The 15904-nt window shown below is 40.1% G+C and overlaps 3 pseudogenes; all 3 read right to left on the reverse strand.

Annotated features, from left to right (window-relative positions):
* Positions 1–13592: 13592 nt before the first annotated feature.
* LOC149287804 (5S ribosomal RNA) lies at positions 13593–13711 on the reverse strand (annotated as a pseudogene).
* Positions 13712–13817: 106 nt separating this feature from the next.
* Positions 13818–13936, reverse strand: LOC149287805 (5S ribosomal RNA; annotated as a pseudogene).
* Positions 13937–14090: 154 nt separating this feature from the next.
* LOC149287806 (5S ribosomal RNA) lies at positions 14091–14209 on the reverse strand (annotated as a pseudogene).
* Positions 14210–15904: the final 1695 nt, after the last annotated feature.

Consider the following 15904-nt stretch of genomic DNA (forward strand, 5'->3'; position numbering starts at 1 on the left):
TACCAAGGTCGTTGCAGCCATTCGGTTACGGGGTTATGCCCCTCTGCTGGATCGCGTCACTCGCTCTCAAGGTCAAGCTCCGGATTCCTTGCCTCCGGGGAAACTGTACGTTCCTCCCAGTTTGCGGGTACCCGTTCTACGCACTCTACATTGGGCCAGGACCTCAGAACATTCAGGAGTGGCACGTACCAGGGAGCTACTTTCACTGACTTTTTGGTGGCCTCATTGGGGCAGGGACGTTACGGCATTCGTTCAGTCATGTACGAGATGCGCGGCCAACAAGTCCTCTCGCACTCGTCTGGCTGGCCTTCTTCGACCTCTCCCTTGTCCTTCGGTTCCCTGGACTCATGTGGCCATGGACTTTATTGTGGAATTGCCTCCGTCCAGGGGACATACCGTGATTCTCGTAGTGGTCGACCGTTTCTCTAAAATGGCCCACTTTATTCCGCTACGGAAACTACCCAACGCCTCTACCTTGGCAGATATCTTCATCTGGGAGATTGTGCGGCTCCACGGAGTACCATCCGAAATCGTGTCGGACAGAGGTACCCAATTCGTGGCAAGATTTTGGCGTGAATTTGCGAAATCCTTGGGCATCACGTTGGCTCTCTCTTCATCAATGATCATCAGGATGATTGGGCCGATCTGTTGCCATTTGCGGAATTTGCTAGGAACAACACGCTCCAGGAGTCTACCAGGATTTCGCCTTTTTTCTGCCTCCATGGTCTCCATCCGCAGTCTCTCCCAGAGACATTACCAGTTTCGGCTGTTCCAGATCTGGAGGAGAGACTTGCTTCCATTCGTACCACCTGGGCTTCGGTACATTCTGCACTAGAGCACGCGGCTTCGCTCCAGCAACGTCAGGCCAACAAAAGGCGCTCTCCCAACCCCTCGTACCGGCCTGGCGATAGAGTTTGGCTGTCTACGCGATTCCTGAGACTCCGGGTTCCTTCCATGAAATTGGCCCCACGGTTTATTGGGCCCTTTCCAGTTCTATGGCAGATCAATCCGGTGGCGTACGAACTTGCACTACCCAGAACGCTTCGCATCCCTCGGGTATTTCACGCCTCGTTGTTGAAGCCCCTAGTCTGCAACCGGTTTACCCGAGGCGAGAATTCTACTACCGAGACTGCCAGGAGGGCTTCGGAGAGACGTACTCCTCGGGTAATTCTTGATTCCCGGCGGCAACAGGCCAGTTTACAGTATCTGGTACAATAGAGGGGTCTCGGTCCTGAAGAACGATCCTGGATACCTGCGGCACACCTCTCCGTACCACGACTGATACGTGCGTTTCACGCTAGACGTCCTTCTCGCCCTGGTGGTCGCCCTGAGGGCGCCCTTTCAAGGGGGGGTACTGTTACTTACCTGCTCCCGACTCCCACGTTGCCTCCACAGCCACCACGCAGGAGAGGGAGACCCCCCCTCCAACGCACGGCCACCGGAGCCGCCTCGCAGGAGAGGGAGACCCCCCTCCAACGCACGGCCACCGGAGCCGCCTCGCAAGAGAGGGAGACCCCCCTCCAACGCACGGCCACCGGAGCCGCCTCGCAAGAGAGGGAGACCCCCCTCCAACGCACGGCCACCGGAGCCGCCTCGCAAGAGAGGGAGACCCCCCTCCAACGCACGGCCACCGGAGCCGCCACGCAGGAGAGGGAGACCCCCCTCCAACGCACGGCCACCGGAGCCGCCACGCAGGAGAGGGAGACCCCCCTCCAACGCACGGCTACCACCGCAGCAGCCGCCTCGCAGGAGAGGGAGGCCGCCCTCCAACGCAGGTGCCGCTTCCGCCGTCGTCATCTGAACTGCCGCGCAGGAGAGGCAGACCTCCTGGAACACGGCGTCCGGCTTCGGCGCTTGCAAACTCCCAAACTGCAGGCATATATGAGGGGAGATTACGCCACAACCATGATGGTGGCGATTCCCAGGCATTGGAAGTGACGTCATGAGGTTTGGCGGGAGATTTGAACTTCCTCTGCGATTCCTATTTAAACCTCCTCGGTTCTGTCTGACATTGCCTTCTGTTGGTTGTCTATGCCTTGTGCTAGTACCCAGATAGCGTTTGATTCTGTATTCTCGTGTATGATCCCGGCTTGTCTGACTTCGTTGATTTCCTGATTCCTGACCTCGGCTACGTTTACGTTTATCCTGTTTTCCTGAATCCTGACCTCGGCTTGTTTGACTTGTTCTGTCCTGAGGCCCTACCTGACCACGGTGTCTCCTAACTACTTGTACGTGGCAGTCCTGAGGATTTTTCTGATTGTTTGCATCACTTCTTCTGATATAGGAACAGGCAGAGATGCAACACTTTTGCTTAACATTTTGTAGCAGCCCTTGCCAACAGACCATGTTATAAAATAGAACCTAACCTATTATAATTAAATTAACTGAACCAATAGAGAGGTGTTTGCAAATGTAGTGGTTGCTGAAACAAAAAACGAAAGCAAATATACATTATTATATTGCATATGCACTAATTTATTTAAAATGTAGGGTACTTAAAAATGGTTACTTTCATTATTTGGACTATACCAATGCTCTCTCAGATGGTCCCAAACCATTGCATGATATCATGGGCTTCATGTGTTTTCATATGCATCTTATGTTACGTCCCCACACATGTACCAAGTGCACAATAATCGCACCAGAAAACATTGGGCTGGTATTCAGTTATTTCCAGGACTAGTTTTGATTCCATTTCCAGTCCTGTTTAACCATCGTTGATGTTATATTGGGGCTTATTTCCATATGAAAGCAATTGCTCTAGAAGAAAACAAGCAAGATAAAATAGCTTTTAGAGTGACAAAGGAGAAGTGGCAAAAAGGAAAGAGCAATGCATTGAAGTTCACCTTTTCATCTTAAGTAAGCATAAAGGTTTGCAGTACCTATCTATATATTTTTTCCTTGTGTTAGAATCCTTGGACCCCTGCTTCCCTTTCATTTTAAACGTGAGCATGCATAGTGATGGTACTCACAAACCAAGTGTTTGAGTAATTCTTATGAGGTTTTTAAACTGGACTACTAAGTATTGATTTCATTTGTACAGAATATTTTACCTTTAAGAGAAAAAAACACTTTTTATATCGGTGGACGTTCGTGATATTGGATTCATTGAGTCTATCATCAGAAACCTGAATGTACTTTCTATTTACAAATATGTGCTAGATCTTTGGATGTCTTAGAGTTACTTGCTGCAAAAAAAAAACATCTTTAAGGGTTATACATTTGCTTTCTTAAATAAGTTAAACTATGGAACCTTAGGATGTTTCTATTTATATTATTCTATTTGTTTTTAAGTACGGTATATTGAATGCTTTGCGTTTTTGTTCATTTCTCAATTCTTAGTTTTGATCCTTTATTCTTTATATTGAAATCCATTTTGTATTGTATTTATTATTTTGGAGGAGGGCTATAATAGCTAAATTCATAATTTATTTATTTTCAGCTTCAGTATGTGACATGTTTAGGATTATTATGTCAAAATAAATAAAAGTAAAATTCTGTGCATTGAAAAGATCTTACAGTTTTTTTATACATTGCTCTTTTTGTTCTTTGAAAAGTTTGGAGCAGAAAATACACCACAGTTTTATTGTAAATAAATACTGTAATTGTCTCAAGTTTTATTGGATTAATCCTGTAGAGCTATTAAGTCTATCCAATGTTCCCTATTGTGGCTATTCTATCACAAATAATCTAAATTGCTCACACATTATAAATTGTAGGAATAGTGTCTTTGTCTGTGCACCTACTGCTTTAAACATTAAAACCTTTATTGATTCTTGAAATGTCACCTACAGCACCAGTACTTCTTCTTCCAGCTGGCAAAGTAGTGGTTCCCACTAAAGACTTGCCTCTGGGATGCAAAAATGTTTATGTCATGTAATTCCTGGAAAACTCAAGTGCAGCTCCACAAAGGAAACATAAATTACATGGGTAATTAAATATATCACTTAGCACTTTCTGGAATATTTTGCAGTGTTATCAAAATCTAAATATAATATTACAAATTAACTGTGATATAACATAGAACACTTTACTGAAGCCAAAATGGCATGCAATTGCAGAATTTCATATTGTCTATCATATACTTATGGGTTAATATTATGTTAAAGTCACAAAGATATAGGACAATTTTATTTTTAGTAAAGTGTTTTAGAATAGATGTATGTCTGTCAATCATAGAATGTGAAAAATATTACTACAAACAATTCCAGTTAGTTGAGGAAGTCTATTAACTAAAAATTGGAGTATACATTCTTTAGTGCCTACTCACATTTTCTCTCGATTATATTAAATCTTGACTAACAACACAGAGAAGAGAGATTAATATGAGTTAAAAAAAAAAAAACACACGGGTTTGCTAATTTACAATTTTTTTGTGAATTGCAAATGCGTCTTGTGGAAAATCACTATTCTCCTCCCCTTGGCAACCAGTGGATGTAACCAGTATAAAAAAAATAATAAAACAAATAGAGATATTTCATACTCGCCCCCTTCAGTGATATCAAATGATGTGCCGATGCGGAGAAGAGGGAGACCCCCGTCCACTCCAAGACCGCCTCAGCCACAACCTCCTCCGAGAAGAGGGAGACCCCCTCCACTCCACAACTGCTCCAGGCTCAGCCTCCGCAGAGGAGAGGGAGACCCTCCTCCTTGCAGAAGGTTGGTCCATACTCAAGATGGCCGCAGATGGCGCCAAATGGAAATCCAGGTCCCTTTCTTCTGGCTCCTATTTGATCTTCCAATTTCCAAGACTCGTTGCCCTCTGATGGTCACCTATGTTTATAGTGCTAGCCCTCAGTGCACATTATCTCTGGTTGTCTTCTGTGTTTGACCTCGGCTTGCTTCTCGACTACATTAACTCTCTGGTATCCTGACCTTGGCGTGTTTTCATTAATTCTGATTCCTGGTATCCTGCCCTCGGCTTGCGGACTACGTTTCAGCTACCCTTGTGTTCTGCCTGACTCCGGTGTCTCCAACCTTGCTGTGCGTGGCAACCTCCAACCAAAAAATAAATAAAAAATAAAATCCATGCCAGATGACAGTAGATTCTAAAGTGTCTGCTAAATGCTTAGGAATGCGTTTGTTTACACCGGTGCTCCAGCAACTGTATGGAGGTTAATGTCTTGTGGATGCCCTGGCCAACAAAATGAGAAGTTCTTTTTTCACAATTATGCCTGAACTGGCCATCTAGCCCACTGGGCAATTGCCATGTGGACATCTGGCCAATAACACCCGATACTCACACAATCTTCAGCTCCAGTGGAGGTGCTGTAGTCTATGTCTGCCAGCTGGTTGGTCCTGGTTGCATGCTACATGAGCATAAAAACATAACTTGCAGCTTGTCATATCCAGCTGTTGGCCATACTTATGCCATTAGGTGGCCACCAGCCTTAAAGTTCCAGGTCCATCTTGTAATCCCCAGTCTGGCTCTGGTCACTATCTTTTATTTGCCATAAAGCCCTATAATCAATAGGATCAAGCCACCCTCAAGTTTAATCAGCATTTGTGTACCAATATAAAAACTACTTTAAATATTTGCAGGCTACTCAATTATCCAAAAATGTTGGATTATTATATTAATCAAACATCATGAGTAGGGGATATTATACATACATTCAGTATTCTCTTTAAAAAAATAAAATCAGAGGGTGTGCAAACACACATGAAGGTCAAGACATTTTGATTAAGTACACTAATAGCCACTCATATACCTGCTATTGGAACAGCACCTCATGTTGTCCATATAAAAATAAGCCACATACAGAGAGAAAATGTAATAAATAAATAAATAAATTATAAAGACAAATGAAGATTAGTGGAGTTCTAATGTTTCCCTCACCCCATATATTCATTAGATGATCCTAAAATAGATGGCACTTAAGGAAACATCTCATGCAAAACATTTTATATTATTTAATATTTATATAATTATGTTGAATGAAGAAATATTTAATAAAATCAATAATTTATATATATATGTTGTACATATTAAAAGCACATTATACTTTAGGATTTACAGAATTTATAACGATTAACCCCTTTAATGACAAAGCCTGTACATGTACGGGCTCAAAATGCATTGTTTTCAATGGGTTTAGGGACTGCCCATTGTCTTTAAGGGGTTAAGAAGAGCTATAATCTGCAACCAAATATAAAACATATTCTCAAAGGCTGGCAATATGTGTTTGAGAACTCTTTTTAATCTGATCTGAAACAAGTATCTATTAACGTATTATATTTTATATTTTATACATCCAAATATGGATTTACATTAAGGCAGAATATTTAGCGTTAATGCTCTATGATACATTTTTACTGCCTGTTTCATTTGGATATTTAGTTTTCCCAGATCTGAGAAAAAGTAAAAACCTAAGCAGGTAAAATAAAGTGTTCATTTGTTTAAGAAAAGATACTAACAAAGGTGTCTTGATGATGTACAGCATATTCTGTCTCAAATCAACAATATTCCCATATCATTTAACAACAACCATCAATATAACAAAAAACTGACCATACATCATTACTATTAAAAAGACACATGTTGGGGTTGCTCACTAAAAAAAAGTAAAATACTTGGAAGTTGAAATTTCCTCTACCTCTATAGTACTCATATAATAATTTACACATATTTTGGAAATGCCCAAAATACTACATAGGAGTACATTTCTCCATCAAATTGCATGTCTCACTTCAAGAACCATAACCAAACAGAGAGGACAGATGGAATACCTTTAAGCACACATTGCAAAATTACACATCCCAACATATACCTAAGGGAAACAAATACAAAAGAAGCAAATCAAAACCAATGTGGTTTACCAGGAAAGTAAGACTGGAAATAATAAACAAATGACATTTAAGCATTATAAATGAGAGGAGGGATCAGCAGTATAATTTGTGGCATATAAACATGCCAACAAAACTTGCAAAAAAAGGCGATTAAAATGGCTATATTGGAAAATGAGAAAATAATTGCCAAGGAGAGTAAATCTAATCCCAATAATTTTTTCAAGTATGTAAATGGGAAAAAGTAGAGAATTTTGGCCCTTTATTATCTTAAACGGGAAACTTAGTTAGTGAGGACAAAATCTCTACCTGCAATTACAGGCCAGTAAGCTTTACATCGGTGGTGGGGAAATTATTTGAAGGGTTGCTAAAGGTATACATTCAAGAACATATCTTGATCCAGAACCCAAATAGTAGAAGTCAAACATGGATTTGTGAAAGACGGGTCTTGTCAAACCAATTTATTAGCATTCTATGAAGAAGTTAGTAAAAATATAGATCTGGACGTGGCCATAGATGTGATTTATCTGGAGTTTGCTAAGGCATTTGATACGGTTCCACATAAAAGGTTACTCTACAACTTAGCAGAAATAGGCTTAGGGGCAAATGTCTGTATTTGGATTGAAAATTGGCGAAAAGATAGAATGGTTGTGAATGGATGTTTCTGTATTAAGTGGAGTGCCTGAGGGGTCTGTTCTGGGTTCTTTTTAATTTGTGTATTAATGATCTCCCAGGCTACATTGAGAGCCATGTCACAGTTTTTGCTGATGACACAAAATTAGGCAGGTTAATTCAGACTAATGTTGATGTTACTTCTTTGCAGGAGGATTTAGACAGAGTTTAAGACTAGACAGGCAAGTGGCAGATGAGGTTTTAACATAGATAAATGCAAAGTTATGCATTATGGTAAAAAAATAACAATGCAAACTATATTATGAATGGAATATCGCTGGGGAAAATTACCAATGAGAAGGGACGTGGTGTTATCAAATACATTAGATGCCTTCAAAAGGGTCTGGATATTTTTTTAGAAAGGCATGAAATACAGGGCTACAAATAGAATAACATTACTATTTTAGAGCTTCTTGATCCACGGAGAAATCCATTTGCCTTTTCAAGTCAAAAATAAATTTTTCTCCCAGATGGCAGAATTTGAAGTAGCTTAATTAGGTGTTTTTCCCTTCGTTTGGATCAAGAGTAGGAAGGTTAGGTAGAAGGGTTGAACTTGATGGACTTAGGTCTTTTTTCAACCTTACTTACTATGTAACTTATTTTAAGCATTTAATAAGAAGAACATGCAAGATCATACTTATGTAGTAAGGCAAATGACACTGCTCTTTATACGATCTGTTATGTTACTTAAAATTATTATGATATACTATTATCTAGATGTTCATCTACTGCTTACATCAGACTACCACACTGCTAGTTCTCAATCATCACAACAGTTAGCGGGGCCCAAACATAAAACAAAAAGATAATAAATAATCTCTTCAGGAGTTCACTTTCCAATTAAGATGACCTTCTGGAAACAGAATGCATTAGTTGCACATGGTCTGAAGTCTAAAATGCAATTACTCATCCTCTCAGCATTACTTTTGCAACTTCATTACCTTTTGTGCTGTTTAAGGAGAGATCAAAGACTTCAATTAACAGCACAACCTACAGTATATTCTACAGTATAATCTCTCTACCTATGTAAAATGACAACGAATGTCAAGTGTAAGCTTCAGACATTAGTGTTAAAAGTTGTAGTATTTAAGCTTTGAATTAGGATACTTGGATTTTTTTTTTTGTTTTAATTTCAAAGGATTCTGAGAGTTTGAACTAGACGTTTTGCAACTTTTTGCATTCATGTTGTTGGAATTATTGCTTTTTGGATTAGAAAAATCTTGGGTACAGTAAGATTAGAAGTGGGGGACAAAGTCTGAGCCAAAACTCGTCTGCCCAGAACTACAGAAATGTTTTTTTTTAAAGAATATGATAGACATACCTATAGCTCTCTACTTCAGCCACTTGCATTACAGATGAGGGCATATCTATATTCAGGCATTAGGTTCCCAGCCCTTTTACTTCACATCATTATGATTACAATGGCCGTAAGCCAATGTTCTACCCAAGAACAAGAATTTGCATCTAGACCAATTTCCTTCAGTTTGAATACTAACCTATTGTGTGGAACTGTGTCAAACACCTTGGCAAAATCCAAGTAGATTACATCCACTGCAACACCCTGATCTACACTTCTACTTACTTCTTCGTAGAATGCAATTAAATTCGTTTGACAGGACCTATGTTTCATAAAACCATGCTGATTTTTGCTAATAATACCGTTCTCCCCAATGAATTCCTGAATATTATCCCTAAACAGCCCTTCAAATACTTTCCCAGCCATGAATGATACATTCATATTCCTGATTGTCCAACGCTTTTACCTTTGCTTCTTTTTCTTTCTGTTTGTTAAGTGCAATATGCAACAACAGTTTCCAGGCCAATAAGTTCATATATTGAATGTGTTCATTTGTTGAATGTGAGGCTACATGTATAAAATGGAGATTTGGTAACTTAGGGTTGGAGACTTACCTCTTATTAAGACATTACATGGGAGGAAAGGTGTGAATGCATCACAATAACAAGGGCGATCCTATATGTAAGTGCAAAAGAGCTGAAATTTCGGTAGGATTTGTCCATTTGTTGCCACATGTAGCCACGATTACATGCCATTTTGGCGCTCCTTGATGAAGCAAAGTGGGTAGGGAAAGTGTGTAGGAAAATACATAGCAATGACTGATAGGTAGAAGGAGCAAAAAAAAGGAGAGGTGGTTATGGCTGTGATCAATACTAGCCAATCAACATTTACCATGGGAATGGACAAGCATTAGATATACAGTATAAGTGTTCTGACACCCTTCTAACTTGTCAGTAGCAGCCGTTACAGACTGATGATAGTAATAATATGAATAGCACAATTGTGATCCAAAATAGTAAATAATAAAGTTTGGTGTTATTAATCATTAATCATTCTAGTTAACTGTCTATATTGATGTTATATTGATTATTGTTCATTTTATCTATATTGCATGGTGATTTGATCATTTAATGAAAATTAATATTTTATTTTCTAATCTGATTTATAAAAAAATATTATTTTGTAAGAATTTGTATTGCACTTCTATAATTCTTTGTTTATACATTATAAACATATTATTGTCATTCATTAGTATTGGTTTAGATACATAGACGATTGCTTTGTGATCTGGCAAGGACCTGTGACTATGTTTGAAGAATTTACAAAGTATCTTGTCACCCCAAGATTAACTTTACATTTGCATGTGACCTTAATGGGGTCAACTTTTTAGATGTCACAGTGTACAAGGCCGTGAATAAATTAGGTACAGATTCATATAGTAAGCTGATGGGCATTAACATATTTTTGCATTCCCATATCTTCCAACAAACAAAATAATTATCATACAGTCAAATGCTACGGGTTAAGAGCATAGTGAGTCATCAGACATTGGTTACAGATAGACAAGACAGGGTAACACAACCCTTTAGAGAAAAGAATTTCAGCAAAAGAGCTTTATCTGATCCAAAAGTAAAAGCACAGACAGTGGAAAGGGTTGAACTCTTGAGAGACAAACTTCCCACTACCACTAATAAGATTCAATTTGTTATCAGAAAAAAAAGTCAGAAAAATTTTCCTTAAGAACTGGAGTATCTTACAAACTGACAAAGTGAAGTGGGTCACTTATTCAGAGAAAGACCTATGCTTGGATATAAACGTGCACCTAATATTAGAGATTCCAGCCTTGTCAAGGCTAAAAGGAAACGTGGCTTCCAAGTGTTCTTATCCACCCCATCCGATAGGTAAATACATATCCCTGCCTGAGTTGCAGTCATTGTAACAGGATAATTAAAGGAGAATTCTGTATACACCCTAGAACGGGTAAACAGATTAAAATGAAAGGCTTTTTTACATGTCAGACCAATTATGTGGTCTATTTCCTAAAATGATGGGTGAGGGCATGTAGGCAAAACCATTAATGCCCTTAAAGATCATATCACAGCATAAAAAAAATAAAGGTAGGCCCACGGAACCTCGGGGTGCGGCCCGCGTGAGATCGGTAGCCAGGATCACAAGAGCCCTGCTGCTTACTTGTGGGAGGGTCTATTCTCTGCTCCAGTCCTGCTTCCTCTGTGGGGAGAACGAGGGAGGCCGCGCCCCCTGCTGAAGTCTGTGAGCAGCATCGAGAGCTGTAGAGCAGATAAGGGGGTGGGGGAGGTTGTGTGAATGAGTATGTCTGATTGAGAGAATAAATCTGTGAATGAATTTGTGTGTGTGTGATAGCATGGATGTGTAAGTGCTGGAACCTAGGCATGATGGGACTGTGATTGCTGTTAGCAATCACACTCCTATCATGCCAAGTCAGCCAGTACATGCTGAAACCTGGCTAGCTGCCCCCCTTGTGTATTGATGCTGCCACCAGTATGGGGTCTGCACTTACAGCCAACCTGCACCAGCACGTATTGGCTGACTTGGGATGATAGGAGTGTGATTGCTAACAGCTAACAGCAATCACAGTCCCATCATGCCTAGGTTCCAGCATTTACTGGTTGCCTGGGTATAAAAAGTGTTTGCTGTTAGCAATCACACTCCTATCATGCCAAGTCAACCAGTACATGCTGAAACCTGGCTAGCTGCCCCCTTGTGTATTGATGCTGCCAGCAGTATGGGGTCTGCACTTACAGCCACCCTGTACCAGCATGTATTGGCTGACTTGGGATGATAGGAGTGTGATTGCTAACAGCAATCACAGTCCCATCATGCCTAGGTTCCAGCATCCACTGGTTGCCTGGGTATAAAAAGAGTGTGTTTGTTGATTTTTTTTGTCCAATTGTGGTGTGTTACTTTTAATAAAAGTGTGGTTACACACTAAAATTTTACAAAAAATACAATGCCCAGCCAACCAGTACATGCTGGAATCTGGGTATGCCTGAGATTGCTGTTAACAATCATAATATATAATTTTTTTGTACAATTTTGGTGTGTAACTTACTTTTATTAAAAGTGTGTGGGGGGGTCACTTTCAGTTTCGGCTAAGTGAACCCTGAATTTTCGGTTTTGGTCCAGAATTTTCATTTCAGTGCATCCCTAAAAAATAGAACTATTTCATTTTTACTTATCCAAAAGCCTGAATTTGTAGGCCCAGAAATCCCAAAAATCAGTGAGAGGAAAAGTAAAGGTTTTGTGTCATTTACTTTATTTTAATCTGCATATCTTATTAAAGGCCATATTTTCTCTCAGTGAAAAATAAGTGCGGCCCGCGCACGTATACAATTTTGATGTAGTGGCCCACTGCAGAAAAAACTTGGACACCCCTGCCATAGAGAAAAGAGTTTGCACAACGAAAAAGTCTGCCCAGACCCAATTAATGTATTAACCCCTTAAGGACCAGGCTGTTTTTTTACTTTTGTAAAAACAAAACATAATGACTAATGTACTACATTATAGTGTTTAAAACATTCTTGGACTTTTAAAACTGTATATCACTTTCTTAAATTAACTTGCACATATAAAGGTGTGTGGATTTTGCCGTGCTGTCCTCTGGGCTTTGACGAAAAGTTGGTCTTGCCTAGAGGCAGAATTAAATATAAATTACAAAGCCAACAGTTTACTTCGTCACAGTGTTCTCTATTTTATTGGAAAAAATGTGAGTAGAAGCAAAGAAAGAAAAATAGAACAGTTGCTCACATGCGCAGGTGCCATATGCTGCAATTCTGAAAGTGTGCATACAAGGTTAAATGCTGCATCAAACTAAAAATTGTGAAAGAATATAAAATAATTTAATTACAGAAGGAATTGGACATATTTATATTTACTGTAGTATGCATATATAAAACAAGGAAAAGTGATAATGTATTAAAACAGGCTAATCCCTCCATCAAAAAAAAAGTAGCCAACCTTTTGCCCACTCCAACCATTGTGTTTAGTCAAAGTCCAAGTGTTATTCTAATATGTAGACTTTTGTAAGGTTAGAGAACCTCTTTTAGCAATATTGCAGAAGTTGCTTCTGTTCACCTTATTGGTCTCTTTTAAGGAAGAGGCATAGTTAGGGCCAGACTGGCCTACCAAGTAGACGATGGAGCAGCAATGGGGCTGTTTTTAATGCGGCCAGTGTCATAACAACCATGGTCACAGGGGTTGCAACTGCAAGGAGGGTCGCCACTCTTCTTCTGTTGCTGCTGCGTGTCACACAGAGATAATTATAAGCCCTGGGACAGGACAGAGAAGGTAAGAAGGTTCAAATAAGGGCTTAAAGCTTTGATGATAAGCAAAAACACATGTGGAAAAGCAAAAGCCTACAACACCTGGTATTCCCAGGCACCCAACCCTGCTTAGCTTCCAAGATCAGACGAGATCGGGCACATTCAGTGTGGTACGGCCGCAGGTGTGAATGCATTTTGTTTTACTCCTCTTCTTCTGTTGCTGCTGCTTGTACACAGAGAGAATTATAAGCCCTGGGATAGGACAGAGAAGGTGAGAAGGTTCAAATAAGGGCTTAAAGCCTTGATGATGAGCATAAAACACATGGTGAAAAGCTCTCCCCGGACTGTGAGAAAAGAAAAAACCTCCAACACCTGGTATTCCCAGGCAGTCACCCATCCAGGGACTAAGCAGGCCCAAGTCTGCTTAGCTTCACAAGATCAGTCAAATGCAGGTGCATTCAGGGTTGTATGGCCTCAGGCTTGAAAAAGTTTTGTTTCGTGGTGAAAAGCTCTCCCCGGACTGTGAGAAAAGAAAAAGCCTACAACACCTGGTATTCCCAGGCGGTCTTCCACCCAGGTACTAACCAGGCCCAACCCTGCTTAACTCCCGAAATCAGACGAGATTGGGTGCATTCAGTGTGGTATGGCAGCATGTGAGTAAGCATTTTGTTTTACTCCTCTTCTTCTGTTGCTGCTGCTTGTCACACAGAGAGAATTACAAGCTTTGATGATGAGCAAGAAACACATTGGGGAAAAGCAAAAGCCTACAACACCTGGTATTCCCAGGTGGACTCCCATCGAGGTACTAACAAGGGCCAAACCTGCTTAGCTTCCGAGATTAGACGAGATCCGGTGCACTCAGGGTGGAATGGCTGCAAGTGTGAGAAAGATTTGTTTTACTCCTCTTCTTCTGTTGCTGCTGCTTGTCACACAGAGAGAATTATAAGCACAGGGACAGGACAGAGAAGGTGAGAAGGTTCAAATAAGGGCTTAAAGCTTTGATGATGAGCAAGAAACACATGGGGAAAAGCAAAAGTCTACAACACCTGGTACTCCCAGGCAGTGTCCCATCTAGGTACTAACCAGGCCCAACTCTGCTTAGCTTCTGAGATCAGATGAGATCGGGTGCATTCAGGGTGGTAAGGCTGCTGGCGTGAAAGTAATTTGTTTTACTCCTCTTCTTCTTTTGCTGCTGCTTGTCACACACAGAGAATTATAAGCCCTGGGACAGGAGAGCGAAGGAGAGGAGAGAAGGTGAGAAGGTTCAAATAAGGGCTTAAAGCTTTGATGATGAGCAAGAAACATGGTAAAAAGCTCTCCCCGGACTGTGAGAAAAGAAAAAGACTACAACACCTGGTATCCACAGGCAGTCTCCCTTCCAGGTACTAACCAGGTCCATCCCTGCTTAGCTTTTGAGATCAGACAAGACCAGGCACATTCCAGTGGTATGGCCGCAAGGCGTGAAAGCATTTGGTTTTACTCCTGTTCCAGCAATCTAAATAAAGAGATGGTTAATATAATATGAATTTGTTACGGTACATTAAACTGTGCGCATTTACATCAAATTTAGTAAGTCCACCTTTCTGAAAACATCTCTATTGGATGGTAATTTAAAATTACTTTACCTCAATAATTGTTTCTAGACTGAATGTAAGAAAGTGTCATACGGCTGAAGGGTGTTTTCTCTGTACTACATCTTGATGTCAGACTTTACTAGCATCAACGGGTGCCTGATGGCAAATCTGACACTCTGTCATTAAGCCTGTTTTATTTTTCACATTGTTATGACAGTACTTAGTTTTATAGCTGTTTTCACTGTTTTCACAGTATGTTCTGTACTGTGAAGAAAAGTGTCCTTACAATTGTTTGTAGATAGTACTGGCACCTTAAATCACACACATATATTATATATTATATTATATATATATGTACTACTGATAAATGACAGGATCGCTAATAAACTGTATGCTATTCCAACTAACCTGGTCGTTATTTCAGATGTCACGATGATATATCAATGTTGATTCTTCTATGTTTATAAATACCTAATTGAGTTTATTTAAGAATTTGAGTAGTCAGTCAACAACGTAAGGTTTAGTTTGACAGACCAGACTCAACTTTGCTAACACACAAAATGCAAAAGTTATTTGTGACTTTACATTTTGTAAGTTATAAGTGAGTGTCTGAAATCTGAAAACATTATCTAAAGTCTTCTATTAGGCCAACATAAAAGAAATGCAAAGGTACATATGGTTCCAAGACATCATCAGACATCTGAGACTCTGAAAGGTTGTGTTATTTTACAGCTAATATCCTATTTTATTCAAACGTGTTTTTTTTTTATAAAAGATAAAGTGAGGACTATACCCATTTTCTTTCCCCACCTACTGGATGACAAGGTGGGGGAGTAATTAAATAAACCTTCTTTCTTAATTGGGGGAGTAATAAAATAATCATTGGAAGAGGATACAGGCCCAAATATTCCCCTTACTCCTAAACCCATGCTAAGGAGATTGGGGGGGTGATTATAAAAAAAAATGGAAAAAAAAGCATAGGAGACATGGGCCCCCAGGAACATCATGAGAGTTAGTGATAAAGTAAATATATTCCCAGATCTTCTTGTAACTCATCTCACTAGGTGCTGTGTTCATCCAGGACTATTGGTCCCCAGTGCACTATACCATTCAGATTAAAAGGAAACAGAGACTCTGATGTTCGAATCACCAATGCGCCAGTGCTACCATTATTTGTTAATCAGTCATGTGCCTGAAAATTGCATTTGAGGGCTCCCATGGTATATTTTATTAGTAATTCACCCCCTATTCCTATAGCCCATGACAGACTTATT

The sequence above is a fragment of the Sceloporus occidentalis genome, unplaced genomic scaffold, assembly GCF_023333645.1.
Source record: "Sceloporus occidentalis isolate IW3139 unplaced genomic scaffold, rSceOcc1.0.p SCAF_56, whole genome shotgun sequence".
NCBI lineage: Eukaryota > Metazoa > Chordata > Lepidosauria > Squamata > Phrynosomatidae > Sceloporus > Sceloporus occidentalis.